Here is a 9,885-nt window from a genome sequence, read left to right as displayed (position 1 = left end):
ATAAATCGGTATTGAATTTTGTTGAAAACTTTTTCTGCAGCTACTGAGATGATCATATGGTTTTTCTCCTTCAGTTTTTTAGTATGGTGTATCACATTGATTGATTTGCATATATTGAAGAATCCTTGCATTCCTGGGATTAAACCCCACTTGATCATGGTGTATGATCCTTTTAATGTGCTGCTGGATTCTGTTTGCTAGTATTTTGTTGAGGATTTTTGCATCTATGTTAATCAATGATATTGGCCTACAGTTTTCTTTTTTGTGGCATCTTTCTCTGGTTTTGGTATCAGGGTGATGGTGGCCTTATAGAATGAGGTTAGGAGTCTTCCTCCCTCTGCTATATTTTGGAAGAGTTTGAGAAGGATAGGTGTTAGCTCTTCTCTAAATGTTTGAAAGAATTCGCCTGTGAAGCCATCTGGTCTGGGCTTGTTTTTTGGAAGATTTTAAATCACAGTCTCAATTTCAGTGCTTGTGATTGGTCTGTTTATATTTTCTATTTCTTCCTGGTTCAGTCTCGGAAGGTTGTGCTTTTCTAGGAATGTGTCCATTTTTTCCAGGTTGTCCATTTTACTGGCGTATAGTTGCTTGTAGTAATCTCTCATGATCCTTTGTATTTCTGCAGTGTCAGTTGTTACTTCTCCTTTTCCACTTCTAATTCTATTGATTTGAGTCTTTTCCCTCTTTTTTTTGATGAGTCTGGCTAATGGTTTATCAATTTTATTTACCTTCTCAAAGACCCAGGTTTTAGTTTTATTGATCTTTGCTATTGTTTCCTTCATTTCTTTTTCATTTATTTCTAATCTGATCTTTATGATTTCTTATCTTCTGCTAACTTTGGGTTTTTTTTTTGTTTCTTGTTCTTCTTTCTCTAATTGCTTTAGGTATAAGGTTAGGTTGTTTATTTGAGATGTTTCTTGTTTCTTGAGGTAGGATTGTATTGCTATAAACTTCCTCTTAGAACTGCTTTTGCTGCATCCCATAGGTTTTGGGTCATCATGTTTTCATTGTCATTTGTTTCTAGGTATTTTTTAATTTCCTCTTTGATTTCTTCAGTGACGTCTTGTTTATTTGTTTAGCCTACATATGTTTTGATTTTTTACAGCTTTTTTTCCTGTAACTGATACCTAGTGTTATACTGTTGTGGTCGGAATTGATTCTTGATACAGGTTCAATTTTTTTAAATTTCCCAAGCCATGATTTGTGACCCAAGATATGATCTGTTCTGGAGAATGTTCCATGAGCACTTGAGAGGAAAGTGTATTCTGTTGTTTTTGGATGGAATGTCCTATAAATATCAATTAAGTCCATCTTGTTTAATGTGTCATTTAAAGCTTGTATTTCCTTATTTATTTTCATTTTGGGTGATCTGTCCATTGATGAAAGTGGGGTGTTAAAGTCCCTGACTCTGATCTTGTTACTGTCGATTTCCCCTTTTATGGCTGTTAGCATTTGCCTTATGTATTGAGGTCCTCCTATGTTGGGTGTATAAATTTTTACAATTGTTATATTTTCTTCTTGGATTGATCCCTTGATCATTATGTAGTGTCCTATTTCTCTGTAATAGCCTGTATTTTAAAGTCTATTTTTTCTGATATGAGAATTGCTACTATAGCTTTCTTTTGATTTACATTTGCATGGAATATCTTTTTCCATCCCCTCATTTTCAGTCTGTATGTGTCCTTAGGTCTGAAGTGGGTCTCCTGTAGACAGCATATATACAGGTCATGTTTTTGTATCTATTCAACCAGTCTATGTATTTTGGTTGGAGTATTTAATCCATTTACATTTACATTTAAGGTAATTACCAATATGTATGTTCCTATTAACATTTTCTTAATTGTTTGGGATTGGTTTTTGTAGGTCTTTTCCTTCTCTTGTGTTTCCTGCCTAGAGAAGTTCGTTTATCATTTGTTGTTCCTTTATCATTTGTTCCTTTATCATTTGCTGGTTTGGTGGTGCTGAATTCTCTGAACTTTTGCTTGTCTGTAAAGGTTTTAATTTCTCCATCAAATCTGAATGAGATCCTTGCTGGGTAGAGTAATCTTGGTTGTAGGTTTTTGCCTTTCATCACTTTAAATATGTCCTGCCACTCCCTTCTGGCTTGCAGAGTTTCTGCTGAAAGATCAGCTGTTAACCTTTTGGGGATTCCCTTGTATGTTATTTGTTGTTTTTCCCTTACTGCTTTTAATATTTTTCTTTGTATTTAATTTTTGATAGTTTGATTAATATGTGTCTTGTCTTGTTTCTCCTTGGATTTATCATTATGGGACTCTCTGTGCTTCCTGGGCTTGACTGACTATTTCCTGTCACATATTAGGGAAGTTTTCAACTATAATCTCTTCAGATATTTTCTCAGTTCCTTTCTTTTTCTCTTCTTCTTCTGGGACCCTTATGATTCAATTGTTTGTGTGTTAAATGTTGTCCCAGAGGCCTCTGAGATTGTCCTCAATTCTTTTTTCTTTATTCTGCTCTGCAGTAGTTATTTCCACTATTTTATCTTCCAAGTCACATATCTGTTCTTCTGCCTCAGTTATTCTGCTATTGATTCCTTTTAGAGAATTTTAATTTCATTTATTGTGTTGTTCTTCATTGTTTGTTTGCTCTTTAGTTTTTGTAGGTCCTTGTTAAATGTTTCTTGTATTTTCTCCATTCTATTCCCAAGATTTTGAATCATTTTTACTGTCATTAGTCTGAATTCTTTTTTAGGTAGACTGCCTATTTCCTCTTCATTTGTTTTGTTTAGTGGGTTTTTACTTTGCTCCTTCATCTGCTGTGTGTTTCTGTCTTCTCATTTTGCTTAACTTACTGTGTTTGGGTCTCCTTTTCACAGGCTGCAGGTTGGTAATTCCCATTGTTTTTGGTAAACCTTATCAGTGGGTAAGCTTGGTTCAGTGGGTTGTGTAGGCTTCCTGGTGGAGGGGACTAGTGCCTGTGTTCTGGTGGATGAGGCTGGATCTTGCCTTTCTCGTGGGCAGGACCACGTCCAGTAGTGTGTTTTGGGGTGTCTGTGAACTTACTATGATTTTAGGCAGTCTCTCTGCTAATGGGTGGGGGTGTGTTCCTGTCTTGCTAGTTGTTTGTCATGGGGTGTCCAGCACTGTAGCTTGTTGATCGTTGAGTGGAGCTGGGTCTTAGCATTGAGATGGAGATCTGTGGGAGAGCTTTCTCCGTTTGGTATTATATGGGGCCAGGAGGTCTCTGGTGGACCACTGTCCTGAACTCAGCCCTCCCACCTCAGAGGCTCAGGCCTGACACCCGGCCAGAGCACCAAGACCCTGTCATCCACATAGCTCCCTGGGCTATTCTGAGGTTCTGAGAGAAGAGGGAATTGCAAGGCGGATCAGAGGCTGGCATCTGAGCCATGGAAGGAGGCAGTGGTGTCCACCCCAGAGCCATCCATGGCTTCAGAAAGAGCTGTCCTTATTATTTTTTTTTATTAACTATTATTATTCACTTGGGAAGGAACAGGTCATAAATTTGGCTCTTGGATTTTTAACTGCCAACAATATTCATATAAATAATATATAGAAATTTTCACAAAGGTAAAACATGTCACTAAAGTAACTATATTGGCTGCAATAAATCTGAGAAAATGTCATAGATAAATTTCTAAAACCTCATCCAAATCTAAATCTGTATAATTTTATGGGTTAATGATGGAGTATATTATTAATCTTAACATTTGCACATGGCCAACCTTTGTAATAAATTACAAGATTATTTAGAGTTTATGGCTCTCTAACAACATAAGGCAATAAAAAGGGAAGTGACTGTACAACAATAATTAATTAATTAAACAATTAAAAAGAGTAACCTAGTTATTTACTTGCATTATTCTTGCTCTTCCTTCTCCCACTAATATTATTACTGACAGACTTCTGATAAAATTTTGTATTTCTTTGTAGCTCTGTATTTGCAATGTACTCCACTGAGGTTGTACCCTCAAAACACTGTCTTTCAAAATCATTTGAAAAATTTTTGTCCCCTCCATACTGTTTCTTTTGTATTCCTGGAAGTAATCATCTTTATTTGTTTTAAATTTACTGTTCCATCTTTATTTTCACCAATTAAAAACAAATATCTATGATTTCCTGTGTGTATATATGTATTACTCCCTGTTGTCTTTCTTACAAGGTTAACATGCTAGTTACACTCTTACATATCCTGCTTTTCACTTGTACTCACATCCTGGCAGACCACTCTATCAATTTAGAGATTTTTCTCATTCCACGTTCATTTGCATAGTATTCTCTTATGCCATTCCCCTTATGGTGGACCTTTGAGTTGTGCCTGGCCTTTTACTAGAATAATGCAATAATGATTAATGTTGTACACATGTCATTTCATATATTGCCAGTGTATCTCTGGAATGGATTTGTGGAATAGGAATTGCTGGGTCAAAGGGTAAACGCATACACAATTTTTGGAGAAAATGGTGGATTCTAAGGCTTGTAGAATTTTCATGTACCATTTAACCATTTTTGTTAGAAAAAAATCATTTCTGAAGAGATAATTAAGGACATTGCTCAATTTATTATGTGAAAACTCACAGAACAAATCCCTGTCTACACTCATGTTTGGTAAAACAAAAGTGCCCCTGGATAAGTGGCCACATTAACTTCAATCAATAGGTTATCAATAAAGGAAACATGTCAAGACCTCACTCCTCTTTCATCAAGGGAGACATTTGGGGCCAGAGAGATTCAACTAAGGTTGGTGCCACCTCTGCAGTTTGCTAAGACAAAGCCAGTCGCTCCTGCAGTGTTGGCTTAACGGTGCAAGCACAGGTCAGGAAAAAGTTGGCGCCCTTGGTACTGCAATGCCAAGGTTACTGTCTCAGAAGGAACTGGGTCAGAGTCACTGGCAGTGGGAATAGGCTTTGCTCCCAAGAGCATACTCAGCTGTTTCTGGGAAAGCTGATGTTTGCCTTCTCAGGGTAGGCCTGCTTCTCATGAGGTGGTCAGTTATCGCTCTCGCTATTGAGGAAGACTGAATGGCATCAGGCACCCACCAGCCCCCCATTTCTTCACTGTCAGAGGTGTGCAAGACTCAGGGACAAGACTTCTTTTGCAGCCATCCGGCCTAGTCTGAGGGGCTATAAACTGCAACACACACACACACACACACACACACACACACACATACACACATCAATGGATGAAGCCCCACCTCCTGTAGAGATGGAAAGAACTTTCCAAACATGTGGATGAGAAACTGGAGGCATAAAAGAGGAGGAAATAAAGTGAAAAGGGAAGACTAGCAAGAGAAAGAGAAGCTGTGAGGGAGCCACAGTGTTCTGGGGGGTGGGAGACATTCTGAAAAGGCTTAAGTTAGTGAGGCTTTCTTATGTGAAATAAGGATAAATTTAAATTTTAAATTAAGTCCTAGATTTGGGTCCTTCTCAGCAAACTAGCCTGGGAGTAGCCCTCTGCAAGGCAGAGCCACCCTGTACCCAGCAGCCTTGGGCCAACTAGTGACCAGAGGTGGTGCTTCTCCCCCAGGAATGCCTATGGTTTCTCTTCTTGCCCTTAATATGGGGAAGCATGAACATTTTTATGTTCAACTGCTGCAGTTTTCCTCAGCCAGAACTTCTTGATATAATGTTCTTTTCCTCTTTTTCCATGGAACCGTGTTTTATATTGGTACCTCAAAATACTTTTTGAATTAAATAGAAAAAAAAATGGAAGAAGGAAGGAAAGAGGCAGGGAAGGAAAAAAAGAAATGGCAAAAAAGAAAAACAGAAGATCTGATGTATTTCAGTGATGCTCAAAGATATAATCATTTCTGCTTTAGAAAGTAGTCCATTCCGTGTCAAAACTATCATGCCATCTACTTCTAATTCTATTGTAAAACTACTGAAAGCAAGAAAACAATTAGATTGTTATTAATTAAAACCCTAAAAACAAAACAATTAATTATAATATTTTATTGAAAGAAAAAATACAGCAGAGCTCAAAAAGCTACACTTGTTATGCTTTTTAAAGGTAGATGTTTACACAGGTTTTATAAATGCACACATTCATGACATTATATCACAATATCAAAGGCACCTTTTCCTGCCACAGTATTAGGTAATGAATAAAAAGTATCAAATTCATCTTTAAAAAATCTAAAATGATACGATATATTTTAGGATTATGTACATATTTGAAACATTTAGCTATTTTTAAACACTTTATTTTCATACATGCATCAGAATTATCTCTAATTCTCAAAATATTATGGTACCAAAATTCTGTTTGTCAAATAACAAAACACAAGATGCTGTAATCTATAACCAAGCACCAGTTAAAGTCAGTATTTGAAGCTCCATCAGTTTGGCTTCTAACACATGCAAAGTGAAGTGGGTTTAAGATAACCATTGCAAAACATTGAGTCTCAATTGTTTGTGTCTTTAATTAGCTGATTATTTTAGAGAAAATGGGGAGAACTGGATGATTTAGATCAATGTTTTTCTAATGGTTCAATGGAATCCTAGGGCTCTCAGAAGAAACTTCCAAGGCACAGAAGAGGGTTTGGGAAATAAGTAGGTCCATTATATGTATATTATATGTTAGAGCTTTGTGCAGGATTGAGATCATACAAAGAGTTCTGTTGCTTTAAAATGTTTGAAAATACTAATTTGGAAAACTGCTTCAAAGCATATTTCATTTGGTTATGCTAACACAGTTTAAGAAATATCTTTGTCAAAACAGGTTATCACACTTAGTTGCACAACTCAAGTGAAAGTTTATCTAAAAATGTTGCCTTCATTGGTTACAGGGGATATAATTCTAAGTTTTTCTGTACATTTTTAAGTCTAGAAAGACTTTGAATGGAAGAATAAAATGTTATCATTAGCTCAATAGTATGACCAAAGAACATTATCAAATTATAGATCAACACATAAAAGTGGAGAGATAATCCTTTGATATATGGAATTGTTTTAATAAAAAAAAAATGATCACTTCTGAAAGTGAGACACACTATAATTCTGTTTGCTAATTTTAACTCTTATTGTATTTATGATGTAAACAAAATTAAAAATGTATTTTATTAATACCTACTTCAAAAAAAGAACACTTCAATAAGCACCTCAGATCTGGAATATCATTTTAAAAATATTATTATTTAGGAAAATCGATGTCAAGATATATTATCTCTATTATCTTCCTAGAAAATTATGTCAATAGAGTCAAGCACTTTTTAATGCTCTCGGATTTAGAGAGTATCCAAGAATTTAAAACTGTTCAGCTTAAATTTTTATTGAACGGAAGAAATGGTTTTGTTGCAGGCCAAGTAGCCATCAAGAATTTGTTCTTTTAACCACCAGAGGGCGCCAGTGCCTGCAGCATGGTTAGTATAGGTGTAATCTAACCTTTACTTGAATTTTACATCGCCATGCTAAAAAATGCCTTTAAAAAAAATTGAAAACTTCTAAGAAATATATTTACATTCTGTAACACCTAAATAATATTGGGCTATTAGATTTAAAAATTGAGTGTACTGGCTTGTTTTGGTTAAGATTAATTTAATAGGACTTTATTAATATTTCTAAATCAGAAATAGAATGGATAACACTTTTAACTCTGAATAAAAAGAGAGTCCCTAGGCTCCTAACACTAACAATTCATTTAGCACCACATATTTAGCACCAGAATAGATATTGATAGTTCACACTTAATAAAAACTTTAATTCCAAAGAAACTTCAAAATTGTAGCAAGCATACGGTGGTTGTTATGCATTTTCAGCACCATTAACCAGTGAACTGTGTAACTTTCTAAGTTTTTGATTGACCTCTCATAAGTCAAAGTCAGACCATGACATAATTTTTAATAATCATTCTGCATGCATTTAAATATGTCTTCCCTCACACATATAACAATACAAAAAAATATATAAAACAAAGATAATATTAGACATTGACAGAAATCTAATTTCACTCTACCTAAACACTTCTGCAGGAAAAGGCTTCCCTACATCCATGTCAAGATTTGTGTCCTATGCTACTGCGGAACATAGGGAATGCTGTTATACATGGGGGAGAACACAGACCCCAGGTTAAGCATGACTTTTCCTTCCTGGACACATTCAAATTATCTGTTTAACTTATGTTAAGCAGGATATGAACACAAAACACATAACTGGCCTAAGTGTGTTTTAGATTTCCTTATGTAGATGTTATAAGTTGGTCTAACACAAGCATGTATTAATGAGAAAAAGATATATTGTTTCAGTTCAAATATTCTGAGTAAATTGTATCAGTTGAACTTTCCCTAGTGTTTGGTCAACTCTTTGCTAAAGCTGCATGGAGCTTTCAAATGAATATTTCCATGAAGGTTTCAAATGAACACCACAGCACTGCCAATTGAATTTGGTGGGGAAGCCCTAATGGACCACAGAAGTGATGCTGCTTAGACTACTGAACAGACAAAAGCATGATAACAATAAAAACTGTTTCTGCCACATCTTAAAAGCATGCTTATCCATCATAACCAGCAACATTAAGGGTGTGCCTACACAACTCAAATACAATTCTGTAAAGAAATCCATCAGTTTAACAGCGAAAATTGTAATTTTTCCAGTCTTTTAATGACATGGAAGCCAAAAAAATCTATATCGAGACAGAAATTTTTTACTTTTCTACTGAATAAAGGATGACATGAAAAATCTATACCAAAGATAAAACCAATGCTGTAGAATATGCATGCCAATTACTATTTATTTTGAATGAAACCTATTAAAATGAAAACCTCAGTAATGACTATTTAAAGCTGCTCTTATGAAATAGCTTATACCCACACCCTTTGTGCTCTGGGAATTACAGTGAGAAATAGCTATCCTAGCACCATTGTTGCATGCTGTGAAAAAATATGACACTCTGTGTTGATACTAGCAAACTTTCATTTGCTTTAGCCTGGAAAATAAAACATTTCACATGGCCACTTCATATTACTAACTTTAAAAAGTACAGATAGAATAACAAATATACCCGTTATATTTTCAGCTGAGTTGTTAAGTTATAAATAAACTTACAGTTCTAGTTGTGATTTGGAAAGGACTGTTGTGTACAAGTTATGAGTGTGTGAACCACAGTCATAATCTGATATGTTTGATGATTTATCTGGATTGTTGATGCACTCAAAGCTTTGTATTTAAGACATTTTTATTTTAATGAAACATGGAAAGGTGGGGTTCCTCTAAATTCTTGCAATTCTGGACTTTATAGTTAATTCTAAAAACCCATTCACGTAAACATTTATTACCTTACAGCCACTATATAAGAAGCTGGTATAAATACAAAGATAAGACAGAATTTCTGCCAAAAGGGAGCTCAGATAATTTTATCTCAAATAAAAGTTTCACAACATGAATGATAATTTTAATATTCATACATTTCTGTTAATATGGTAATTTTACCTTCACGTGACAAAGTATCATTATACTTTTTGAGACTTGAGAAACCAAGCTACACAAGTAAACCAGCAACAGAACTGGAACTGATAGTGGCCTTTTTTGGTTTAATAGTACTTTTACCACTTCTGTAGGGCTAGTTTAGCAAACTCAAGGAAGGAGATATTTTCTAGATAAATCAAATGAATATCCCACTAATGAGCTTTCTCTTCAACTGTCTATATATATGTTAGCTAAAAGTTGATTTGGGGCCTGATTCTTACTCTTATTTCTATTTTTCATTTTAGTCTCCAAAATTTTTAGGTTTAATAAAGTATATGTCCCCACAAAAGCAAAGTAGTACGATATGAAAACATTTGGTCAGATTCAGTTTGTAAAAGGAATCAGGCCAATTGTTTTTCATCATGTAAACCTGAACTTCAGATGATGAATGTTTCCCCCATTGGATTTAATTAACTACCTGTCACCTTTCAGTGCATCTACCCTAA

Source organism: Lipotes vexillifer, unplaced genomic scaffold (genome assembly GCF_000442215.2).
Source record: "Lipotes vexillifer unplaced genomic scaffold, Lipotes_vexillifer_v1.1 scaffold493, whole genome shotgun sequence".
Taxonomy (NCBI): domain Eukaryota; kingdom Metazoa; phylum Chordata; class Mammalia; order Artiodactyla; family Lipotidae; genus Lipotes; species Lipotes vexillifer.
Note: the sequence above shows the minus strand (reverse complement) of the source record.